Raw genomic sequence first — 13,876 nt, forward strand, 5'->3', positions numbered from 1 at the left:
ATGCTCCAAAACCCCACTGCAAACAGACGTCAATGATATAGGTCTGTAGTTCGATGGATTATTCCTACTACCCTTCTTAAACACTGGTGCGACCTGCGCAATTTTCCAATCTGTAGGTACAGATCTATCGGTGAGCAAGCGGTTGTATGTGATTGCTAAGTAGGGAGCTATTGTATCAGCGTAATCTGAAGGGAACCTAATCAGTATACAATCTGGACCCGGAGACTTACCCGTATCAAGCGATTTGAGTTGCTTCGCAACCCCTAGGGTGTCTACTTCTAAAAAACTCATGCTAGCAGCTGTTCGTGTTTCAAATTCTGGAATATTCCATTCGTCTTCCCTGGTGAAGGAATTTCGGAAAACTGCGTTCAATAACTCCGCTTTAGCGGCACAGTCGTCGGTAACAGTACCATCGGCACTGCGCAGCGAAGGTATTGACTGCGTCTTGCCGCTTGTGTACTTTACATACGACCAGAATTTCTTCGGATTTTCTACCAAATTTCGAGACAATGTTTCGTTGTGGAACCTATTAAAGGCATCTCGCATTGAAGTCCGTGCCAAATTTCGCGCGTCTGTAAATTTCGGCCAATCTTCGAGATTTCGCGTTCTTCTGAACTTCACATGCTTTTTCCGTTGCCTCTGCAACAGCGTTCGGACCTGTACGCTCCACGTTTAGTGCATCCCTCGATGGCGGTGGCGTATTCCAGCAGGATCTGTCCGTGTCACAAAGCCAGTATCGTGCTACAGTGGCCTGAGGAGCATGACATTTAACTCATGTAGCTCTCTTGGACGCCAAATTCGCGTGATCTGAAGTCAATGGAAAGTATGTGGGATGGTTTCGGTGGCCAACACCGCGCCCACAGATACACCGCTCTGTCACTTATGGGAATTGCGTGATCTGTAAGTAGACATCTGGTGTCACGTACCTTCGGAAATTTGCAGGGCACTAATACAATCTATAGCACACAGAATCGCTGCTCCAAAGGCGAACAAACACGCTGTTAAACATGTAAAATGTAGGTAGCATAATGTTTTGGCTCATCAATGCATAGACATACGTTATAGAATAAGAAGTTAGCACTATAATTCCAGAGGCGCAGGTTCGAATCCTGCCTCGGGCATGGATGTGTGTGATGTCCTTAGGTTAGTTAGGTTTAAGTAGTTCTAAGTTCTAGGGGACTAATGACCTCAGCAGTTGAGTCCCATAGTGCTCAGAGCCATTTTGAACAATCTATAGCACACAGAATCGCTGCTCCAAAGGCGAACAAACACGCTGTTAAACATGTAAAATGTAGGTAGCATAATGTTTTGGCTCATCAATGCATATACATACGTTATAGAGTAAGAAGTTAGCACTATAATTCCAGAGGCGCAAGTTCGAATCCTGCCTCGGGCATGGATGTGTGTGATGTCCTTAGGTTAGTTAGGTTTAAGTAGTTCTAAGTTCTAGGGGACTTATGACCACAGATGTTGAGTCCCATAGTGCTCAGAGCCGTTTTTTATAACTCCAGAGGAATTGTGGTGTATAAACGGCTTTTAGTTTTACAGGAACTAATAAGTCTTGTACATACATCAAAAAAAGTTTTACATCACCTCGGTTCCGAGAGTTCTGGAACCTATACAGAAAACTGCAATAGAGATCGACATAAACATCATTTCCACCCTTTTTATTGCACATTAAAACCACACATTTCATATTGTACCACCATACAGGGAGACCTTCAAAGGTGTGGTCCAGATTGCTGTACACACCAGTACCTCTAATACCCAGTAGCACGTCCTCTTGCGTTGATGCATGCCTGTATTCTTCGTGACATACCATCGACAATTTCATCAAGGCACTGTTGGTCCAGATTGTCCCACTCCTCAACGACGATTCGGCGTAGATCCCTCAGAGTTGTTGGAGGGTCACGTCGTCTATAACCAGCCCTTTTCAATCGATCCCAGGCATGTTCGATAGGGTTCATGTCTCGAGAACATGCTGGCCACTCCAGTCGATCGATGTCGTTATCCTGAAGGAAGTCATTCACAAGATGTGCACGATTGGGGCGCGAGTTGTCGCCCATGAAGACGAATGCCTCGCCAATATGCTGCCGATATGGTTGAACTATCGGTCGGAGGATGCCATTCACGTATCGTACAGCCGTTACGGAGCCTTCCATGACCACCAGTGGCGTACTTCGGCTCCACATAATAGTAAAAATCATAGATGGAGACCACGGCATGAATACACTAAACAGATTCAGAAGGATGTAGGTTGCAGTAGTTACTCGGAGATGAAGCAGCATGCAAGAGATAGAGTAGCATGGACAGCTGCGTCAGACCAGTCTCTGAACTGAAGACCACAACAACAACAACAACAACAACAACAACATCATGTGGAGGGTCACCCAAAAATCACTTAACATTTGAAAATTTTGTACTTCGCGGAATAAAGTAGGTAGGGAAGTAATAACTGACACACATGCTTGAAGTGACATGCGGTATTATTGAGACCGAAAAAAGTGCAAAAACTGACCCAAAGATGTCGCTTCATATGACACAATAGCAATGATTAGCACAACAATCGAATTTTAGCAAAGATGATGTTCTTTATAACTAATGCTCAACTTGTCTGCCGTCATTCATTAAGAGTATTTGCAATCGCGGGGCAATGTTGCGAACAGCGCTGTACAGCATCTCAGTTGTCCGGTGAGAAATTGCCGTCGGATGTTGTCTTTTAGCAACCCTAATGACGTCGGACGATCTCGGTGGACCTGCGACTTCAGGTAACCCCACAACCAATACTAACATGAGTTGAGGCCTGGAGATTTGGAAGGCCAAGAATGGCGGAAGTGGCGGCTCAGCACGAGATCACCACCAAACGATGTGCGTGAGAGATCTTTCACAATTGTAGCAATATGGGGTGGAGCGCCATCCCGCATAAAAGTCGTAACTTCCAGCGGGTAATAATCAGCCAGGCTAGGGATCATACGATTCTGTCATATCGGCGGACTTTGCAACCGTCACGCTAACAGTTTGAAAAGTTGCACCCCGCATTTTTTCGAAGAAAAGCGGTCGGATCATGGTTCATTTGGTGAATCGACACCAGACCGTGACTTTTTCGTCATGCAATAGGGTTTCCAGGAGAGTTCTATGATTTTCGGTAGCCTGGATTCTGCAGTTACGGGTGTTGACGGACCGTCGGAGTGTGAAATGGGCTTCGTCCGTCCATAATACTTTAGCCAGGCAATTGTTATCTTCCCCCATTTTCTGCAGTGCTCACGCCTCATATGCTCTCCGCGTCACGCAATAGGTAGCTGTATTTCATGACGATGCTAGGTTTTGTTCGGATGGCAATGGAGGATATGACTTAATGTTCTACAATGGAATGCCGATGCAACGAGCTCTGACTTCACCAGACGGAGATAAACGCGCAAAAGTCTCAATTTCCTCCTGAACTGTCCGACCAGCAGCATTTGCGTGTGGTCGCCCACTACGGGGACGATCGTCTAAACAACCAGTGGCCTCCAACTTCGTTGTTCAAAAAATGGTTCAAATGGCTCTGAGCACTATGGGACTCAACTGCTGAGGTCATTAGTCCCCTAGAACTTAGAACTAGTTAAACCTAACTAACCTAAGGACATCACAAACATCCATGCCCGAGGCAGGATTCGAACCTGCGACCGTAGCGGTCTTGCGGTTCCAGACTGCAGCGCCTTTAACCGCACGGCCACTTCGGCCGGCCAACTTCGTTGTCATTGTCTTCACAGCGACACTTGCCGCAGGACATTCAAGCGTTCGAATACGCTTCTTATGGCGACAGGATCGCAAAGCTACGGTAACGGATTCTGCATTCTGATATTCAGGCTTCACTAAAACGGGGCCCTTTCTCGTAAAGTCAACATGCCGCGATTGCGGCGCATTTGACTCCCTCTTCCTACAGTTCATTTTGTACACAATTCTTATGCGATGTCACTGATATGTTGCTTGCCAGCACTATCTGTTGACTGCTTTTTCCTTTCGTTTTTGTTTTCAATAAATCCCATATCATTTCAGGTATGTGTGTCAAGTTTCACCTCTCTACTTAAAAAAAATGGTTCAAATGGCTCTGAGCACTATGGGGCTCAACTGCTGAGGTCATAAGTCCCCTAGAACTTAGAACTACTTAAACCGAACAAGGGCAACACACACATCCATGCCCGAGGCAGGATTCGAACCTGCGACCGTAGCGGTCACGCGGTTCCAGACTGGAGCGCCTAGAACCGCACGGCCACTCCGGCCGGCCCTCTCTACTTACATTATTCCGTGTATTAGTGCATTTCAAATGTAAATGGACTTTCGGGTCATCTTGTATATTTCTTAACTCCATTACACTCTTATACAGAGAAATAACATGAGCTTAATGGTACGTGACTCTGTATAGTGTTAAAAATGAATAACGGAGTATCTTAGTAGATATAATTATGCGACTGAAGCCGGATATATTTCAAATGCACGCCTTTCAGTCACCTGACTAGTAAGAGGCATATTGTCCCCATCAAGTCTCGAAATTGAGCTCGCATTTACTTTATCATGGCGAAAGTGCATGCGTCGTTGCTGTCATTTATCAGAGCGTCCGACTTTATACAGAGGCTTTGAAACGTTGAAGCGAATACTCTATGCGCCTGACTACTAAAACGCCGCGTAGTCGATACATCACCACGTCTTGGAGAAAAGTAAGGGTAGGTACATCATCCGTCAATTATATCTCCATAACGCTGACTCAGCAGTTTACTGCCGTTTTTCGAATGTGACTTTGTGACGAAGCAGAACTCTAAGTCTTCTTTTACATCTAGAACATAAAGAAACAAGGAAATTTAGAGTTGTAATTCCCGTCGAAATCAAGATCATTAGAGACGGAGCTCAGGTGGAGAAGAATAGCGTTTAAAATTGATCTGCCCTTTTGGAAACAACCATCACTTATAATGAAACAGAGAAATCATCAAAAAACGTTGGTAGACGGCTCAACCGTCGTAACCAATGCGGCAAATAGCTTGATCAGAACTTCGGAGCCAACGGTTCTAAAAATAAGAAATATGGATTTTGCGTTTGGACATCAGTTCCTCTGTAACAATCATGTTTCACGCCAAGAAGCATTCTTGAAATAAGCTTAAAGATATTGTCAATGTCACAGGCAATTTATTACGACAAATGCCACAAATATTGATTCACTATGAGAGTATATCCCGTATATAAACCCTTACCTTGAGTTGACTTACGCAGAGACATCGCTGGTAGCGAACTATATTTGCCTGTTGTGAGATGAACAGCTATTTCTGTGAAGTGTTGTAAGTTAATAAAAAGAAGCACTACTGTTTTCAATATATATTGTAAATTAGAAAAAATCAGTAACTAATTGCAGTGACATTTATTTGAGTTTACGAGACTGACACGTTAAGCTTCACAGGAATGCCATAAAATCCGCAGCAGTGATGCAACGCGACTGTCGAACTGAAATCGGTGAAGTTAAATCTCTTTCTGTGTGTAGTGGAATGAATAATAAGTATCAGTAAGTGTAGGTGTTTATATTGTTTGGCATTTAGCGCATTATGATTTCATAGTTAGTTACACGTTCCATACGTCATTTTCATAACTTCTAGAAATGATGTGGAACGATTCCGCTTATGGAACTTAGTGCGCTAACAATCTATTTTCCGCAAGCTCAGAGAGTGAGAAATTTATTAATTTGCATTTTATGGCTGATGGACGGATGTGGGAGACAATGGAAAGAGAGGACGTGGAACAGGCAGCTTACAGTTCCACAATATCAAACAGTCTCTGATGAATGCTGAATGCATGTCAGAAAAAATGTTGTTTGAATTTATACGTAGGTCGGGAGTTCAAAGTATTCTGTACAGTTGGATACCCTGTACACAAGTAAAATGTTGAGAGCACAAGGGACTATCAGGAAATAGTGCATTCTGATTTATATCTCCTTTCACTCACGAGAAAATGAAGTGACATTATTACAAGATGCAGTCACAATTTTCATGAGCTTCGCTCAGTTTTCTGTGTAATTCCTGTCCTGAAAAGTTGTATCCACCTTTGAGCGAGCGCGTGTATTCATCTATTTGAAGCGGCAGGCAGTGCGTTCTTCTGCTTTGGCATTGGAAATTCTGAAGTGTCTTTGCATCTTCAAAACGGTGTCATGATAAGCCTCCAATATTATGCTGAACAGATTTTAATCTGATGGCGCTAGACATGCTCTGTCCGCAGCTCATGGTCTCGCGGTCGCGTTCTCGCTTCCCGAGCACCGGATCCTGGGTTCGATTGCCGGCGGGATCAGGGATTTTCACCTGCCTCGAGATGACTGGGTGTTTATGTTGTCCTCATCATTCAAGCATGTGGTGAGATTGGACTAAGCAAAGGTTTGGAATTTGTACGGGTGCTGATAACCGCGCAGTGGAGCGCTCCACAAGCCAATCATCATCATCATCATCATCATCATCATCAAAGACATGGTCTGTAATGTGGGATTCCCATCCAAGCTTTTCAGACTCAGCAGTGTCTTGTGCTCCCGTGTGTGTTCTCGTATTTTTAGGCAAGAACGTGGAAATTTTAATGATCCAACTCAGTGAAGACGTTCTGATACATTGTTCACACTTGACTGTTTGCCCCATTCGCTAAAACTTATTTGACGCATTTACTATGTTACAATTCAACCACTTCGCTTTTCATCAGCAAGTGGCTCATTCTCACAATAATACAACCAGCGTCTAACGAAAGCACGCAGGATTTCAGCTTACAGGAATTCTGTGTCAATTCATTATGTACTATGCACGACAACATTGATCATTTGTTAGAAACTTACAGTGTTGTCACCTGTTGATACAACGCGATGGAGTTTCATTACGTAATTTTACAACGCAAAAACAGGGAGACATTTCCTGGCCGCCCTTGAAACTGATGAAGAGCAAATTCTGAAGTGTCAGTACTGAGGCCTGCGGGAGGATGTTTATCTGCTACGGAGAGGATCGATAGCGACAGATCGACAGCGTTGATATCGAGAGCTTAACTGGTGCGCGCGTGCGCAAGTGCTGCCCTCGAGTGACGGCTTTCTCCTCAAGCGTCTGCAGCACTGACACCTGATAAGCGCCGAAGTGGCGCCCAGCTTTATCGCCTTACGCACGTCCTGACCTAGCGGCAGAGCTATACATCGGTCGATAGCTTAAATAATAGCCGTTAGAGTATTCCTCGCATAGGTGCTAGAGTTCGACCACACTATGTATCTTTTACGTAGAGATGATCCTATCCTTTCGACCCTGGCATCAGGCGCATTATCACAGTCTAACACAACCGTTGCGACGCTACGTCTTATTTTTGTTGCCCCCTGCGATAGTAGCGCCCCAAGCGGCCAGAAAGCTATACTGTTGGGTTCGGCAGGGTTCTGTGAAAGCGAATGCGAATCGCAGTTGTTTACATTGTTTTATACACGGGTGTCCCACATAAAACCAATACGCCTCATGCGCCGGTTGATCATTTCAAGTCAAACTGCTTGTGAAGGGGCATCGCTGTCTCGAAAGTTGGCTGCACTGCATTTTATCGGAAAAATTTAATGCAGCTGTGTGTTCGTGTGTCAGTTGTGAGAAGCTCGTACTGTTGAGTTGTTACAGAGATGAGGCACTTTGCATTAGAACAGCGAATTGCTGTTGTGGAGTGTTATATAAAGACAGGCCCGAACAAGGTACGTAAAGAAGTGTTTCAAGCGAATTATCCTGGTTGAAAAGTCCCCAATCAAGATCTGCACAGGAAATGGAGAGCTGTGGCATCCATTCAGAACGTGCAGAGGAACTGGCGAGCGACAATGAGGACCCTTGAAACTGTAGACAGAATTCGCAGTGAGATTAAGGGAAGTCTCTGTAAGTCGGTAAGGAGGTGATCACAGCAGGTTGGTGTGTCTCGTACGCCGTGTCATCGTATACTAAAAGATATGAAATTAAAAGCCTATCTGAAATCTGAGTGTCAGGAAGAAAGAGTTCATTACTGTATGCGGCTGGTAACGGTTGCTTGGGCCCCTAGCGAGATGAGGTCTCGTTTCATTTATCAGGTTAGGTAAACTCCCACACTTGCAGATACTGGTCGCACGAAAATCCACATATTCTGCATGAACAACCTCTCCACCCAGAGAAGATAGGTTTTTGGTGTGTGTTGCCCAGTGTGCGCGTTATTTGCCCCATATTTTTCAATTATGCCTTAAACAGTGCCAGATCTAGAGATCTTTGAATGTTTGGAAAATTTGAGGTAAGTTCCTATGGGACCAAATGCTGAGGTCATCGGTCCCTAGCCTTACGCACTACTTAATCTAACTTGAACAAATTTACGCTAAGGACGACACACACACCCACGCTCGAGGGAGGACTCGAACCTCCGACGGGGGGAGCCGCTTTGATTGTTTCTATGCGCAATTAACAGATGCAGAGACTGCGTGCAGTATTCCAAATGGGGCAATCGCTTACACATTAAACCAAAGTATGGCCCTTTGGTGATGAGGAACGTGTCCCGTGAAGACAGTATTGGTGGTGAGAACAAAGCGGGCAACACAAATGGCTCTGAGCACTATGGGACTTAACTACTGTGGTCATCAGTCCCCTAGAACTTAGAACTAGTTAAACCTAACTAACCTAAGGACATCACACACAGCCATGCCCGAGGCAGGATTCGAACCTGCGACAACATAAATAAAAACTGAGAAGACACAAAAGTATAAGGTGTACTACCATAACAGGAGTAAACACGGCGAGCAGACGCCGCCACCGCCAAACATAACTCCCGGTTACGAACGGCAGGCAAACCGGGCATGCAACCGCACCGTCCCGTCGCGCGTGTCGCTCTGTGCGGGCCACACAATGGCGCGCGACGCTGGCGGCCGTAAAGTGCTGGAGCGGCTCACCCCGCACCCGCACACACAGTCACTCCTCGGGCCTTTTCCCAAACCACCCCGTTCTTTTTGGTCGCGCTCGCTGACCGCTCGAAGGCCAAGGACGCGCAGAGGCGCGTGCCAAACAAAGGACAAAGGAGCGCGGCACGGGCCCCACGCCCACGCCACACATGGCTCCCCAAACAGGTCTTGCCACCATAGCTGGCCAATGTTAATTAAAAAGTTAACTTGTGTAATCGTTAATCCGTTGCTAAACAAGTTAACTTCTTTAAACGTTAAAGCGTTACTTCACAGTAATTTAGAGTTAATCGTTAACTCGTAATATCAAACTTATGTTGTGGGAGTAGTGAAATGAGCAAATGAATCAAACGTATTATCATTACTTAAATAAGAATTTTTGGTTGGAAAAGTTTAGGTAGGACATCAAAGACAAATATAGAAACAATATGCCCATTTTGTTTTATAGTTGTGTAACTATGAATGTTAAATCATGGCAGAATCAAAATACAGGAGATTCAGAGAGCACGTGAGGTAATGTGCTCATTTCCCTTCTTGAGTACCAGCATGTTAAAATTTTGATTGGAGAGCGAGCGAGGCTCGTTAAGGAGGCAGAACTTCTTTTCACGCAGAAAAACGTCGTCCGACTGCAACACTCGTCGGTAGAGGCGTATTATGTATAATAAATAAATTTTCTAGAACCTTTCCCCCCCAAAATTCAGTATCGTTGAATGAGTCTTTCAACTTCATGTTCAAGCACATTTTGACTAGACTCTGGGTTTTAAGCTTTACAGATATGTTGCTACTAACCCGCCACGGTAGCCGAGAGCGCTAACGCGCTGCTTCCTGGACTCGGGTGGGCGCGCCGACCCCGGATCGAATCCGCCCGGCGGATTAACGACGACGGCCGGTGTGCCGGCCAGCCTGGATGTGGTTTTAGGCGGTTTTCCATGTCCTACTAGGTGAATACCGGTTCAAAATGGTTCAAATGGCTCTGAGCACTACGGGACTTAACTGCTGTGGTCATCAGTCCCCTAGAACTTAGAACTACTTAAACCTAAGTAACCTAAGGACATCACACACATCCATGCCCGAGGCAGGATTCGAACCTACGACCGTAGCCGTCGCGCGGTTCCGGACTGAAGCGCCTAGAACCGTACGGCCACCACGGCCGGCGGTGAATACCGGGCTGGTCCATACGTCCCGCCTCAGTTACACGACTCGCGGACATTTGAAACACATTCGCACTATTTCACGATTACACTAGACGCCGACAGCTGGGGTACACTAATCCGTCCCGGGGGGTATGGGGTGGCGGTAGGAAGGGCATCTGGCCACCCCTTAAAATTAACCATGCCAACTCCGTACTTAACACTGCCAACCCTGCGCACAATGCGGGATAATGGTGGTAGCGAAAGAAAGAAAGAAAGAATATGTTGCTACTAGGCTTCTCTTCAGCGGATTTTAATCAGTTGTAGAGCTAGACTCCGATCCCATGATTTAGTTTCCAAAGTCAGTCCACTAACAAAAAGTGGTACTCAAAGCGAAATCGGCAAACATATAACAATAAACAGTCAACACATAATTATCCTCGATAGCACTCGATTGTTCTGTATTAATCGCGCGCACCTCGGCGTACGCATCTCGTGGTCGTGCGGTAGCGTTCTCGCTTCCCACGCCCGGGTTCCCGGGTTCGATTCCCGGCGGGGTCAGGGATTTTCTCTGCCTCGTGATGGCTGGGTGTTGTGTGCTGTCCTTAGGTTAGTTAGGTTTAAGTAGTTCTAAGTTCTAGGGGACTTATGACCACAGCAATTGAGTCCCATAGTGCTCAGAGCCATTTGAACCACCTCGGCGTAGCCACACACCTGCATGACCAGAACTGGTCAAAACAAGATTTCCGAGGGCGGCCCAACGTAATTTTTCTCATAAATAGTAGATACATAACTAACAATCCATGGACTCAAAGAAGATAATAGAAAGTTAAAGAGCCTGTTAAACCGTTTTTTTTTTAATTAACTTAAAACTTAATTCGTTACTCGAAAAGTTAAGTTCCTTAATAACGATTAGCGGAATAACGGTCTTGTGCCCAGCTATGCTTGCACTTGAGCAGTAATCGAGACCAATTATATAGCGAGCTGTTTCTTCTTACGGGTATGACGTGGATGTAGTGCAGAAAGGACATGCGCTTTTCAGATGATTGCAGCGCCGTGGATTCCCACTACAGAAAGTAAGGTAGCGCTTTGATCTGGTCCACAGCACTGCGCTATGCCGACCGGCCGCCGTGTCATCGCCTGCCATGTGACGCCATGCGGATGCAGTATGGAGGGGGCAGGGAGTCAGCACACCGCCCTCTTTTCTTACCTTGGAGCCGCTACTTTCCTTACAAGCAGCTCCTCAGTTGGTATCACGAGGTTGCGTGGACCCCATTCCAGCCTCCCACGAAGGAAGAATCCCCGCCAGAGCCAGGATTCGAACTCGGGTTCTCTGTATCGCAGTCATTCACACTGCTCAATCAGCTACTATTTTTTACTAAAATTTATGTTGTATTCAGATACGATGAATTACCACTTTGTACAAATGTTGACGTGAATGTTAAGCACTACAAAAGTTGAAGATGGCTAACTTCTACATCTACATCCATACTTCGTGAACCACTGAGATGTATGTGGCAGACGGTACGTTCCACTTACCGGTTATTAGAGCTTCTTCCTGTTTTATTCACGTATGGTGAGCGGGAACAATGACTGGTTAAATGCCTTTGTGTGCGCTGTATTTAATCTTGTCTTCGCGATCCCTTTGGAAGAAAGACGAAGGTGGTTGCAGTGCATTCCCAGAATCGTCATTTAAAGTAGCTCCTTGAAACTTCGTAAGTAGGATTTCTATAGATGTAGTTTGCACCCTATCTTCAAGTGCCTGCCAGTTCAATTTCTTCAACATGTCTGTGACAATCTCTCAAGGAGCAGCCGAACCTGTGATCACTCTGCATGCCCTTATCTGTATACTTTCAACGTCTCCTGTTAGTCCTGTTCGGTACCGGTCCCACACACCTGACCAATATCGTAGGAAGGGATTTGTAAGCATGCTCTTTTATACAGTGACTGCATTTCCCTAGTATTCTACCAATAAACAGAAGACCTCCACCTACCTTACCTACGACAGAGCCTATGTGATATTTCCATTTCATATCCTTACAAAGTATTACATCCAGGTATTTATATGAGTTGACCTTTTGCACTTGTGACTGACTGATGTAATCGTAGGATATTACGTTATTTTCGTTTTGTGATGTGCACAGTTTTACATTTCTGTACATTTCAAGCATATTTGCAATATTTGCATCATGTTGAGGTCTTAGCAAAATCGAACTGAATATTTGCACAACTTCTTCCAGATGGAACTTCATTATCCATTACTGCATCACGCGAGAAATATCTAAGGTTAGTATTAATAATGTCTGCAATGTTATTATTACACAACATGGACACCAAGATCTTATAATTAAATGTTTCCCTGAGACATTTAAGTCTCTTTATTATCTACGATAATGATCGAAGCAGACGAAATGAATTTAAATTTGTGCTGCGGCCGGGACTCGAGCCCGCGTCTTCTTGCTTCTTAGGCAGAAATGCTAACCATTTCACTACCACAGCACGGTGGTCAACATTGCTGCACGAACTACCTAAGCTGAGTGCCCTCCCCAATACCAAATTCAATTCATTTTTCCCTTATGTATTGTCACTACTGCGAGGGTTCTCCGATATTGGCAAGCATCCCAGCACTGGACGTAATGGGACGTCCTTGTACCATTGGTGATCTTATAGATCTTATAATTAAATGTTGCCCTGAGACATTTAAGCGCTCAGCTTAGGTAGTTCGTGCAGCAATGTTGACCATCGTGCTGTGGTAGTGTAATGATTACCATTTATGCCTAGCAAGCAAGAAGACTCAGGCTAGAGTCCCGGCCGCAGCACAAATATTAATTCATTTCGTCTGCTTCGATCATTATCATGGCACCAAGGTTCCTAACACTCTTTCCTGGGGGTATTGTTTAAGTCAGTTCTACAGATCTGTGGATGACTCTCCACCCAGGATAACATGTTGTGTTCTTGCTACTAAGAAATCCTCAGTCCAGGCGCAAATTTCATGTGACACACCATACGGCCATACTTTCGATAATAATCGTCTTAGTCGATCTATGAGTGCCGGAAGTCACTCAAATGTTCAGAAAAGACATGAAATCGAGCGGAAAGACAAACCTCTGAGCATTTGCTCAAGCGATTTGAGGGCACGATGAAAACCCCCTGAGGTGAACACCGATCCTCAGTGTGTCGCCATTCGCCATCTTACTCCGTATAGTATTCAGAGGTCTTGGATGTAAAACTGTGTGCGCTGTAGAGGTCTCCATCTTATGTTGCTACTATACAGCCGACCTGGGTGGCACTATGGTTTGTCAGTAACGATGACTGGAGTAATAGTGACCTCAGTGAGAAAATAAGGTGCAGTGATATCACATGCGCGCGCGCGCGCGCGCGCGCGCGCGCGCGTGTGTGTGTGTGTGTGTGTGTGTGTGTGTGTGTTTGTGTGTTTGTTGCTCCAAAGCTCGTCACGTAGGCCTGGTGCCATTAGCATTCATATTTCGTGGAGCGTACTCAGCCCTCGCATCGAAATTTTTTGTGCCTTCAGAAATATTGTTTACTAGGCGTGGAACAGGTTCCTACGTGCGGGGTGATCTGGCGTCTTTCGCTTGAGTTCGGAAGCCGGCATGGGAACGTTCCTGGAACACGTGTCGGACGCGGTCGATGGCCGAAGGTTTAACGAGCAGTTAATATTCATGCTGTATTAACACCAAATAAAATTTAGGATGGCCATTACTCGCTAATCACGGCAGCCTGTTGTCTGCTGCCTCTGTACCTCGCCGGCGCCTTCAATGGCATCGTCGTCTTTATTTACTAACACATAACGCATTCGCACATGTTTGCT

At 45.4% G+C, this 13,876-nt stretch overlaps 1 protein-coding gene across 1 annotated transcript in view; it reads left to right on the forward strand.

The window, feature by feature from the left end:
* LOC124606399 (homeobox-leucine zipper protein HOX24-like) overlaps nucleotides 1-13,876 on the forward strand; it is a 653,808-nt gene that overhangs the window by 473,753 nt on the left and 166,179 nt on the right. The gene's annotated exons all lie outside the window — the stretch shown is intronic.

Source organism: Schistocerca americana, chromosome 1 (assembly GCF_021461395.2).
Source record: "Schistocerca americana isolate TAMUIC-IGC-003095 chromosome 1, iqSchAmer2.1, whole genome shotgun sequence".
Classification (NCBI taxonomy): Eukaryota; Metazoa; Arthropoda; class Insecta; order Orthoptera; family Acrididae; genus Schistocerca; species Schistocerca americana.